General features: G+C 38.0%; 1 long non-coding RNA gene across 1 annotated transcript in view; it reads right to left on the reverse strand.

The window, feature by feature from the left end:
• Positions 1-13,107, reverse strand: part of LOC134288576 (uncharacterized) — a 134,904-nt gene extending 121,797 nt beyond the window's left edge. Inside the window, exon 1 of the long non-coding RNA XR_009998031.1 lies at positions 11,131-13,107. This is a non-coding gene — a long non-coding RNA (uncharacterized LOC134288576). The remainder of the gene's footprint in view (positions 1-11,130) is intronic.
• Between the last annotated feature and the right edge of the window lie 102 nt (positions 13,108-13,209).

The following is a 13,209-nucleotide window of genomic DNA, read 5'->3' on the forward strand; positions in this document are numbered from 1 at the left end:
ATGAGTGGTTCTTTGACTCCGGCTCGGTGAAGCACCTCACGAAAAACGAAACGCTTCTGGAGAATGTGCGGCTGGCGGACGGCAGCATATACGCGGCGAACAAAAGAATTATGAGGATTGTCGCTGAAGGATCGGCGAAGCTGCGGCCAACGTGTAATCCTGACACGATCGATGTGACGAATGTCGAGCTGATTCCGGAACTCGCAGTAAACCTACTGTCATTAGGTAAGATAGTCGATCAAGGTCACACCGTTACTTTTACCAAGATAGGTTGCAAGGTCATCAAACCGACTGGCAAAGTGCTACATGGCAACGGACGAATGGTTTGTTTCAGCTGCAACAGAAGACATCCAAGGCGCTGGCATGCCCATCCCGGGAAACGGCAGATCTGTGGCACAAGCGCATGGGTCATCTGGTATCGCGAAACCTGCTGACAATGTGGTGTGGTTGTTGATCGGTTAGGCCGCTATCTGTTTCTCCGTCGAATCTTTCCGTTTTGCTAGCGTTTTGTGACGACTTAATTTTCTAAAAGTATAAAATACTCGTATATCGTGCGGTAGCTTTAAATTTCGTGTGAAGAAACCTCAAGAAGTTTACAAATAACGCCGGTTTGACGATGAAATCGAATTCGTTGAAATGTGATGCAAACGTATATTGCAAAAAATGCGCCCTGTCGAACTACGTATGTACGTCGAGTGCGGTGGTCCGTGTGGTCACTCATACCACATTGGGTGTGTTGGACTGAATAGGGAACTACTAAGATCTCTATCGTACGGATTTGTATGGCTGTGCACCGAATGCCACCCTGCTTTAAGGCCGGACGGGACGGTGGTTGAATCGTCCGCCATTGCTCTGTTGCTAGTAAGATGCAAATCTCAACTTCTACTTCATATTATTGACTAGAAATTTGATCGTTCATTTGCTCACTTGTGGTGCACAATCGACTAAAGTTTCAGCTACGTCAGTGCAGTGGAAATTGATATTTGCTTCTTCAAAATCGCGAGGCAAATTGTTAGAAAGAGAGGGAAGATAGGAAAAATTACACGTCGTCCCGTGCGGCCTTAAATGACTGGAAAAATGCCAAGCAAGCAACGTCACCACCGCCAGTTGCATTGAACAATTCGGTTAACACCGAATTAGCGCAATTGAAGCTTCAAGTCTCTGCAATCATGGGCACACTTGATTGAATCATCCCAGAGGATATCTCTACCGTCTCTACAAGCGCAATTCAACTTCATTCTACACCGATTGCAGCTCCTGCTGAAGTGATGAGCGGTACGAACATGAACTACGAAAGCGAAAATAGTCGAGCTGTCCCGAGTGCCGTGTTGGAGAACGATGCGAGTTTTGCCTTGCTACTGACAAACATTCATATCGCCACCACCGAGAATGATGTCGACTCGATGGTTCGCAGATGTCTTGGTGTCCCTGCTGGTGATTGCATGAGCGTTATAAAGTTGGTTCCGAAACAGGTAGACTACAGGCTGCTCAATTACATTTCGTTCAAAATCGTTTTAAATCGAAGATGTAAGGATTTGGCAATGTGTGCATCGACTTGGCCTCACGGAATCAAGTTCCGAGAATTTGTGAACCGCTTTGCTAACACCTGGAAGCCGTGATGATCATATGAATGTTTTTAATGGTCAAGAGTGTTTGAACACGCAGAGAAATTTCATCTTATTGAATCAAAAAAAAATATATTTTTGAAGCTCATTTTTGTTATAAACATACTTATTTTTGAATTCTACAATTTTGTTTTGTTCATTCAACTATAAAATTTGTTGTTTTCAATACGACAGCTAAACGAGGCAAAAATTGTAAATTTAAAAAAATATTTTTTTGTTTGAAATACTTTTTCATTTTTGATTCTAAAAATATATTGTAAATCCAAAAAATGTTCACGTCTAAATGGCAGGCAGCTGACACACTATAGATTGCAACTTTGTAAGTGCCATCTACCAAATTTTGAGCGTTGTTGGCACCTCCAACCATAGAGGAAATTCACGCTAACCGATAATTTATGATCATGTTTTGGCAACATCGGAAAGCGTCAAGCGTCCATAACGTAGAAAGTGATTCACATTTAATGATAAATTTTCAAGAGCAGTTGTGGCTATAATGAACAACGCGCGATAATTCATCAGCATTCCAGAAGTGTGTGTTCGATTCCCGCTTGGAATCATTGTTGTTTTGCTAAAACATTAAAAAAAATTGTAAATTCAACAAAATTTTTCTTTGTGGATGTTGACAGCTGACTTTTTTAAAAACAACAATTTTGATCATTAAACCAAAAAATATTTATTTTTGAAATCAAAAAATAAAATTATTAGCCGGGGAACGATAATTATTTTTATTGTTTTTACACAGGATTTTTTTGAGTTTAAAAAAGATTTTTCTGCGTGAATAATGTTAATGCTTGTTGTAAAAATGTGATTTCTCGTTGTTCTAGTTATTGTGAATTCAAGTTTGCTTTGTACGTTTTCTTAAATGTGTGTGTGTTTTTTTTTAAATTAGTAATAAGTTACCAGTCTGTACAACAACCATGTTGAAGATGCTGTAATAAATAAACAAATTCGCTTGGAGGAAGTCGGTATCTAACGTTTATCAACGACAAAACGAGGAAGATTTTTGTCTGCTTTCTGCGCACCAAGTCGAAAGAGGAGGTGCTGCAAAAGTTCAAAGACTTCCACAGCATGGCTAAGCGGCAGACCGGAAAAAGGTTGAAGGTGCTGAGGACGGACAACGGCTGGGAGTATAAGAATTGGAATTTCGAGAACTACCTGAAGCAGTTGGGCATCCGTCACCAAACCACAGTGGAGTACACGCCGGAACAAAATGGACTCGCGAAACGAGTCAACCGGACGGTGGTAGAACGAGCGAAGTGCATGCTGTATGAAGCGAAACTTACTAAATCGTTCTGGGCTGAGGCTGTAGCGACAGCCGTCTATTTAATCAACCGATCTCCAACGAAAGGTATCGAAACGATTACGGAGGAAGCATGGACAGGACGAAAGCCAACTCTATCGCATGTTCGAACTTTTGGAACCAGCGTGATGTCCCATATTCCGAAACAAAAACGGAAGAAGTGGGATCAGAAGGCGGACGAGTGCATCCTCACCGGTTACGACGATGAGACGAAGGCATACCGCCTGTACAGCATGAGGCGCAAGGAAGTCTTCAAGAGCCGGGATGTAGCATTCATCGACGAAGGTATTCATCGAGACGAAACACCGGCTGATACAACCAACGACCAGAGGCGTAACTTTGTGAGGTTGGAATTCAGCGAAAACGTGTTGGACGAGCCACTACCGAGGGTGGCTGGTGACGATGAAGCAGCTCAAGGCGATGACCAAACTTCCAGCGATGAATCGTTGCAAGATGCCGACGACGTGGAGGACGATTCTGCGCTCCCACCGCGCCAATCTTCAAACCCGCCTTTGGCGTTGAGGCGCAGCGGTCGGGAGCGCTTTCTCTCAGGCAAGTATAAAGACTTTCATATTGTGAACAAAGGCTTGCCGTCTTCGAAATTTTCAGACTCCAACGATGATCGCCCGATGCGACCCATACCGGAGGTCGAAAATCCCGTTGCGTCCCCGTCGTGCTCAAGTCAAAGGCCTGCTAGCGGTGCTAAGCAACAGCGGTTGATGCTCTACGATAGGGGACGCGTGTCCCAAGGCAAGTATTTGTACGATTCTATCAGCGAGAGCTCCGATACTGGTGATGATTTTCCACAGACGATTTTAGATGATCCCGTGACGCACAATGAAGCTCTCTCCCGAGGCGATGCCGACCGTTGGAAACAAGCCATGATCGACGAGTACAACGTTCTCATGTCAAACGAAACACGAGGACGCTGACGGATTTCGCAAGGCGATTAAGTGCAAGTGGGTGTACCGGACCAAGGTTGATGCGAACGGTAACGGTGACCGTCACAAAGCCAGGCTGGTCATAAAAGGATACTCGCAGCGAAAAGGGGTTGATTACCAGGACACCTACTCCCCGGTGGTCCGGTATAGTTCTCTGCGATATCTTTTCGCTCTGGCTGCAAGATGGGACCTGCAGGTGGATCAAATGGATGCTGTAACGGCATTCCTGCAGGGCGAATTAGAGGAGGAAATTTACATGGAGCAACCCCCATGCTTCGTGAACGGTGGCAAGAAATCCAAGGTTTGCCGCCTCAACAAAGCCCTGCACGGCTTGAAGCAATCTAGCCGTGTCTGGAGTTCGAAGCTGGATGCTGCTCTACGGAAGTTTGGGCTCGAGTCGACGGTGTACGATCCATGCGTATAAGGACTGTTCAATTTATAAAACGGACAACTTGACAAGGCTATAAAAAGAAGACGCGTAGTTCAAATTTAACCACCCAAGGTTCGTTGTCCAGTACATCATCTGTCATTATAGTGACCATTTTTGAATCGAATAAAAATAGTTTTATTTTATAGAAAATCGGCCAGGTGTTAAATAAGGTGAATTTTTCGATTGCTGAAAATTGAAAATATATATAAAATTACTGTTCACACATGGTATATCGTATTTAATACCAGAAAAGTATATGCCATGCTGCAGCGGCATGAGTAATAAACATTCTGGCAAAATTTAAACTCAATTGGAAAATTAAGTGTTGAGATATTGAAGTCTCAAGTTAGATTCGATTTTTTGAATAAAATTCATTTGTGAAGCAAAAAGTTCATGAAAATATTAAATAATCATTTTTTTTATGCATCCAGTCGAAAGTGGGAATAATGTGGTTTTAAATGCAGAAAACTACTTCTTAATGGCATTGCTGATTTGGTTACTGTGCGCCATTACAGATACAGTAATCAAAAAAGTTTCGTTCTTTGATGGTTCTTCCAAATAACAATGCTACCTAATGCAAATTTTGCATAACAATGATGCTGAAAAAAAAAAACTTTGCTTCCGATTATTATTAAATAAGGTGTACAATAACATAGGACCAACTTTATTGGAAATATATAATAACAAGATTCGCTAAAGTCGAAAATCTGCATCAATGGAACAAAAAGTATGACATTTTTTAATATGACCATCTTTATGGATTAAATTTTTGATGAAAAATGCAATTAATAGTTAATTTTTCTTCTGTATCATTCATAGAGCAATATTCTACTACCCTGGACAAATTTTTAACCGAATCCGTGATGCTATTGCAACACAGGACTTAAATGAACATTTTTTAATAATTTCTATGAAAACAAGGCAATTGGGGCCGGATCACAACTTCCGAGGCCATACTGTCCCGGTCGTTAAGTCGCGTTTTTTTGCGAAATAACGTCCGAAAGCTTGGGTGCGTCATAACATCTTATGTGCCTTCTTTCCTTGGACTTTGTGGCGTATCTGCATGTTCGGACGTTATGCCCCGGAAAAATGTGCCATAAAGTCCTGGGACATTATGGCCTCGGACGTTATGATACTGCGCCAAGGCAATTCACTATATCAAGCTGGAGCCTGCTTGGTGCATTATAACTGATCAACTATTGAGCTTTACCTTTAGTAGAATAGTGTAAGCTTCCAATTTATTAAAAACTTCATGAAAATGTGCATGTTAAGTATGTGGAAAGTTATGTCGAATCTTGAGAAATGGGGTTTTATTGATGTTTTACGAAAACCGCTTCAGTTACACAATAAAGAACATTTTGCTTAATGTTAAATTTTTCCTACATTTGAGAATAGCTATAGAAAGTTACGCAAAAAATTGATACTGATTTTATTGAAAAATAAAAAAGATATCGCACAAGCAAGTTGTCCGTTTTATAAATTGAACAGTCCTTACTATCGCATCTGCGATGGCAAGGTGCTATTCGTTGCGGTTTACGTTGACGAAGTCCTCATTTTCAGCAACTGCAAGCGCTGAAAAAACGAAATAAAACGTAATCTGAGTCAGGAGTTTGAAATGAAGGACATTGGGCCAGCAAAACACGCACTAGGTATACGAATCACGAGAACCAACGAAGCGGTTACTCTGGACCAGGAGGCGTACGTTGAGGCCATGCTCGGCCGGTTCAAATGACGGAGTGTAACCCGGTTCCCGAGCAGGGAATGAGAACTAATTGAAAACAAATTGAGTTATTTAGATATCACAAATTTTGATAACAAAGTGAGTTTTCATTCTGTATGACTTAAGTGTTATAACATAACAAAAAATGATAACACAATAATGTACTGAAATATCTAATTGAAAACAGAATGAGTTCTCATTGATAACAAATTGATAACTCATTTCGTTATCCACATTTTACGACTTGATATCATACGCAGTTCTCAGAGAGTTATCAAATCTATAGGATAATAACTAAAAATTAATAACAAATTTAGTATTCATTTTGATATTTTATTAGGTATTAATTTACATAAATAAGTAAAAATTTTAATGAGATTTTATGTTAAATTCAGAAGGATCTGGTGATTGAAAACTTGTTTTGTTTGACACGATATCATCAGAATATGACCCCTATTAATGGCGTAGTATTATCGATTGTAACAATAACATTCAATCAGTCATTTCTAACATGAACCTACACGAAGAAAAATTGTATGGAAATCGGATATAATATCCTCATAGATATGCAGCATAACTATACCATGATTCAACTAAAAGATTAATGATGGACATTCAAGTGACAAAGAAAAGTAAATTTGGAGTCAAAGGACAACTGCACGTAATATTTTTGTATAATTATATTTCAGCTTTTCCTTCTAATTATATACACTGCAGTAAAACAGATATCTGAGGTGTTCACGACATCCCAGAGCAACAGGCATCGGGACTCAAATTGAATTACATCGAGCAACGAATTGAGTCGCATTTGGCTTCTCAGCTCTTTCCCTCGTTACCCGGGGAAAAATGATGGCATTGAAAAAATAAGACATCCGATTGGAAAAACATTTTACTACATTAATTCTATCGGGTTTGGCATAGTCTTTTGGCATAATGGTCAAATTGCATAATCTGGCATAATAGTCGTTTGACATAACAATAAGTGAAATGGCATTCATCATTTTCATGTATGACTCGATGTATGATAAATATCTGTGTTATTTTCAAAACTGTATCAAACATCACGCGATTCAACAATTTGGTACGGAGCTACAATGAATCTTTTTTCACGCGAGAAAACTTTATAAAGATAAAATATGAGACCTTCAACAGTAGAATGATCGTGAATTACTTTGGTTGGCTATATCCAACTTTATTTGTCTTTAATTTAGATTTAGGCTGATACAAACTCAATTTTGACTTTTTGTCCCCCCCCCCTTCAAAAATTTTTGACCGGATTTTGCATTTTGAGGGGGCAGATAAAAAATATTTATCAAATTATCGGGTCTTGCCGACAATTGTTTAACAAATCCGATGAGTTTTTAATACTTTTCAGATTAAATGCTTTATTATTTTTCCCCCCCCCCCCTCGATCAGCCAAAGAGTGGTGGGACAAAAAGTTAAATAATAATTGTAACGGCCTTATGCCAAATGAACATTATGCCAATCGGCTATAATGCCAAACGACTATTATGCCAAACGACCTAAGGTGTGAGAAAATTTTGAGAACTGTGGAACTCTCGTTATTTCCTTACGAAAGCGCAAATGGTGCAGTTTTAAAATATAGAACTGCAGAAATAATCACCCCGTAGTTCAAATTTCAAAATATTTGGCAATATGTTTAGATTGAAATAACTATTATAGGAAAACTTTTGTATTCTGGGCAGTTTTGTTCTCTTCGTCATGGAAGCCTTTTTGAAACCTGTTGAATTCAACGTTGGCCTTAAATCTTTGCCAACCAAACTGAGCTATACGACCAAATTTCAGGCAATTTGGTTAAAGTTCAAGAAAATTTAAATCAATGGACCATCAATTTAGACCATTACCCAGAATCAGCTAATCATAAATTTTGTGTCAATATGTAAGTACAATACTCAGGTAGATTTAACAAATATTTTGTTGATGATGAAGTCGAGTCAAGTACAAGACCCTGAAGATGACCTTACAGTTGAGGTCGAAATACGTATCTGTCAAGGGATGCAAATTCTAATTCCACTTAACAGTACGTTACATGATTTTCTTTTTACTTAAATATTTTGTGAATATAATAAATAGGGGTACTCACGAAACAGATTAAATTGCTGCAAAAGCCATGATTTTCTGCTTATTTGAATTGTTTCATGATTTTGCGAATGAAATAAATAATCGAAGATTGCCTTGAAGATCGCGACGTTTAATCATTTTAATTAGTTTACGCTGTTAAGTGAATCCCCCTAATGTTAATAAATAAAGCATATTAAACCCATTTTGGATTCTTGAAATCAAATCTTGTTATCATCAGTTTTTGAAATGATAACAAAATGATATCTCAATTTGATATTAAATAATAACAATTCGGAACGAAAACTTGTTTTGATTTCATTTTGTTATCAATAACAAAATGAGTTATCATTTTGTTATAGGTTTGTTCTCATTCCCTGCTCGGGTTACCACCCCGATGAACACAAGCGAGAAGATGACGAAGGAAATGAGTTCGTCGATGGCTGAAGAGGAGGAGCGCATCCCAACTAACATTTTTGCTGCATAAAAGTTTAAACGAGCTTTCTTCCAAGAGCGTTTGCTACATAAGCTGTTATGCAGCTACTTTTGTTAGTAGGGATGCAGGGTGTCCCCTACAGAGAAGCTGTGGGCTGTCTAATGTACCTCGCCCAAAGCACACGACCTGATATCTGCTACGCCGTGAACGTGCTCAGCCGATTCAATTCTAATCCTGGTGAACGGCACTGGAATGCGATGAAGCACCTATTACGATACGTAAAAGGGATCTTTCTACCAATACTATTTTTCGATAGATGTTCAGTAAATTCTGCAAATTGATATGGCTTAATTATTACAGAAGACTCTGACAGATCTTATTCTTTCTGGCGTAATGTCCCAACTGCATATTATGAGATTACCCAACTTCACAGGAACGTCATCATTTTGGATCAAGAACAAACAGCAATCGATTCATTGTCATTACTTGTTCATTTTTATTGATTTTTGTTTTCCTATAATCTTCATACTTGTGGGTGAGTGTTTGTGTGTGTGATACTGGAACGCTATGGTTTTGTGTAACTTTTATACGCCTGGTTGTCGCAATCCGTTGATTTCCATTTGTTTTGATTCCGTTCTATGTATTTACTGTAGCAGCATTACTTGCTTTGTGGCGAGCGTGACTCGCTATTTCCGTTGTTTGATTAAATTAGAGTTTTTTTTTGCTTGTGTATGAATGTAACTATTGTTTTGCTACCATGGGGGGACTTTACTCGTTTTGTTTACTTTAGTTTAGTTTAGTGTATTCGCTAACCAGAGCGGTATCTGACTCGCAACTACAGGGGTTCTATTGCAATTTTAAATTCCATTTTCTGCTTGATCTTGTGTGTTTTTTTTTGGTTTTGATTTGTTCAGTTTTGATCTTGTGTGATTCAGTTTCACGCTGCTTTGATTTCAATTCGTTTGATTAGTTAGTTTATTTTGCTTTTTAGTGTGTAAGACAATTGCTATATGCGATTCGTTTGAGTAGTGTTTTGTAGTGCATGCGCGTGTAGTGGTGAGATTCATTCGACGCGGTTATACTTTATGCATTGCGTTTGTTTGTGTGAACAGTCGGAAACATAAAATGGCATTCCGTTCTATTGCGTAGTGGTATATTAGATAAGTGTGAAGATTGTTTAGAAATATTTTATTCATTGAACGGTATATTGTTTGCTTCGTTTTTTTTTTCAATTTATTTCAACAGCACTGCGTTTTAGATTTCTGTTCCTGTTTTCGTCTCGTTTCACTAATATATATGTATAGCTAAGTAAGATTAATTCGTTTTACTTTATTATGTAGTAGTAATTATACTTGCATCAATTAATTATTTGATTTAGTATTCAATATATTAGACTAGAAAATAGTATTTTTAAATTGTGTGTGTGTGTTTTTTTATTATTCTCATATATTCTGCAAACGTTACGTTATTTGCTTGATTTTCTCGTTAGTAAATTTCTAATTTACCTAGAAACATTGAAGTGTATCAGTACTAAATGATTTATGCTTCAACTTGTTTTCGATAGTTGTACCAAAATGTGTGTGGGCTTTTCTTGGATAAACTTTTATAAGTACATAAGGGTGAAATGTATGTTTTAAATTGAGTCGTTTTTTGTTTGAAGATTCTCGAATTGGAACGTACTTCTTATTTCATTGTATTATTTGTTTCTATCACACGGACAGGAAGATTTTACCTAGAAAGCAGATATTGAGTAACCTCGAACATCTCTGAATAACTCTCAGTAACTGTTTTTTGCTGTAGTTTCATGAAATAGACCAGAATCTCAATATAAATTCAACCTAGTATCAGTAAGGTATTCAAAGGGTTATACAATATGTTCACTGTGTCTAATACAGAGACGTTAGGACTGGGCCTATAACACTAGTTTACAGAATTTTTGAACTCGGTAAGCTGATGATTGTTTTTGGTGTAGAATCATGCCCTGAGTTCGAAAACGCGAAGGAAAAAAATTACAGTAGAGCGGAAATTTTTTCGACTTCCCATACAAGGTGGATGATTTGAAATCGATTTTTGTTCTATTTTTAAGAAAAGTCGCTCACTTCACACATCACACTCTCCGTAATCAATGCTCCGATTGAACTGAATTTTTTACTGTAACTCGCCTACATATGATATGTCAAATAAATGTTGAGAAAGAATTTTTAAATTGTTTCTTTCTTATTGAAAAAAATACATTTCTTCATATATTTTTGGAAATTTTGCTAAAATTTAAGGAGATCGTCCCCAAAACTCGCCAATATCTTGAATTTCATCAATCTGACGCAAAACCTGTATTCAGATGATCGCATGGTATTATATTCAGCTTTTAATTTATGGAAAAAGATTTAAAATTGGTTCAACAAAACGCAAGATATTTGAATTTTATTAAATTCCATATTTTAAAAAGTTGTAAAACTTGATATTGAGCTAAAACTTAAAAACTGTTCTACTTTAAATTTTTTGAAGCACGGTTTCGAAATCAGCACTAAATTATGCGTCAAAAATTTTGGTCGTTGACAGAAGTTCACGACTTTCGTTTTATTTTGTAAACTAGTGTAACCTGCTCAAGTTCTTTTCCGTTACAATGTATGAATCAGTACAGTCTGCCAGCTGTTTTAGTGAATGAAGTGACAGCTAATTGTCGAGTAAAATTATTCAACGATAAACCAAATTCACTCGTTCAGAGAATTTTGCCACTGGAGCGGAACCGTTTCCAATCAGAAAACTTATCGTCCATTAACATGAACAATTATCGAACGGACAAATACAGGAGTTCGCTATAATGACATTTCAAACGAGTGAACACGTTCATTGACTTGTAGTGGATGATCATGAATTATTTGCACGAACACTTGTACAATCGTAAAGGCAAATCCAACGTTGCCCAACGCGAGAATCTTCTAACAAAAGTGATTTTTGATTAGAATTCAATTGACATAGATACATTCCATTTTTCCTATAAGACCCATAAAACTGAAGCTCAATTCATTTGTACAAAATTTTCCTTTAGTCATTTTGATAAAAGTTCGTATTACTGATTCTAACAAAACGATCAGAACAATCTAACTTGAATCATCTGTTTTATTTGAATTGGTTCTCATTTTCCATATAACCAAAGAAACCATTTGCAAGAGGACGAGATCAGGTAAAATAATTGCAACAAACTTTAAAAATTCATTCATTTCGTAAAAAAACAACACCAGTGAATTCTATTCGACTTCGGGGTAGTGAAACCCGAAGTGGAAGTTTTTATATTTGATTAGACTGTCTTCTTACAGGACTATATCAATTGTTTTCTTTCATGATTTTCGTTCTCTGTTCTGTTTTGCTTCCTATTGTTTGCTCGCTGACCAATCAAGTTCTTCCATTTTCTTTTCGGTTGTCTGCTTTTCTTTGGTTTCCTTTCTTATTGTTTGTGTATGCGTGTTTTTGTATTAACGCTATGTTCGGATTTGATTAGTCTTCGAAATTTGATTGACATAATTTGCTTGAAAAAACGGGGCGGGCTAGTATTGATTTCTTGATTCGTCTTATAGTGTATAGCTCTCTACAAGTCTTGTTCTAGTCGTCACACCTACATGGGGGTCATATTTACGGACTACGCGGTTTCATGCATTACAGTTTTTTTTGTTTCTGGGGTTGGTTGGTAGCAATTTAACGTTCGATTTTAATATTCCTACTGACTCTACTGGCTATGCGAAACACTCTACGCGCTAGTATTATTAATCACTTGTCAATTCACTTCGTAAGTTTGGTTCCACGAGTTCCGAATCAATCCTTTTCTTTGTATCTGAATCCCACGATTCAGTCGTAGCGGGGGGCTACACACTGCTTACCATTGAACTCGAGTTGGTGTTTGAACTTAGGCTTGTAATAGACCATTTCATTCAACTTTTGAAAATATGATCAAAAATGTTATTATTCGATAATTTTTATGGTGAATATTTTACTTGTTGAGTATGTAGTAGTTCTGGAGCAACATTTGAAAAGGGCCCAAGAGGTCTTGTGTCTTTTTTCGAAAACGCTCCGTAGGGCATAACAGCAGCCCGCCCACGCAAATGAACACCGTTATCCGAAAGATCGATGTTTGCTCTATCTGATATCGGTCTTAGTTTTTGTGAATAAGCTGATGGGGGCTCAGGAGCGACGTGTGAAGTCATTGTTTACCAATGCTTGTATGCCCTTTTCAAATGTTGCTCCAGAGTTATTCGAGAGTGTACCCGGATGTAGTATCACACTTTTCTAAGCAAGTGAACTTAAAATTCATCGCAAATTGGAAACGGACCCGCTCTAGTGTCAAATATCTCGAACCGAGTGGATTCAGTTCAACAGTGGGTAAGTTCATGGGTTATGGTCTTATCCACCGATGAACCGAATTCACTCGGTCCTAATTCTGATTGGAAACGACCCCGCTCTAGTGTCAAAATTCTCGAACCGAGTGAATTCGGTTCATCGGTGGATGAGTCCATCCACTGATGAAACGAATGGACTTATCCACCGATGAACCGAATTCATCGCGGTCCGAGAATTTTGACACTAGAGCGGGATCTGTTCCAATCAGAATCGTCCAATTCTGATTGGAAACGGCCCCGCTCTAGTGTCAAAATTCTCGGACCGCGATGAATTCGGTTCATCGGTG

The sequence above is a fragment of the Aedes albopictus genome, chromosome 2 (assembly GCF_035046485.1).
Source record: "Aedes albopictus strain Foshan chromosome 2, AalbF5, whole genome shotgun sequence".
In the NCBI taxonomy this organism is placed as follows: Eukaryota; Metazoa; Arthropoda; class Insecta; order Diptera; family Culicidae; genus Aedes; species Aedes albopictus.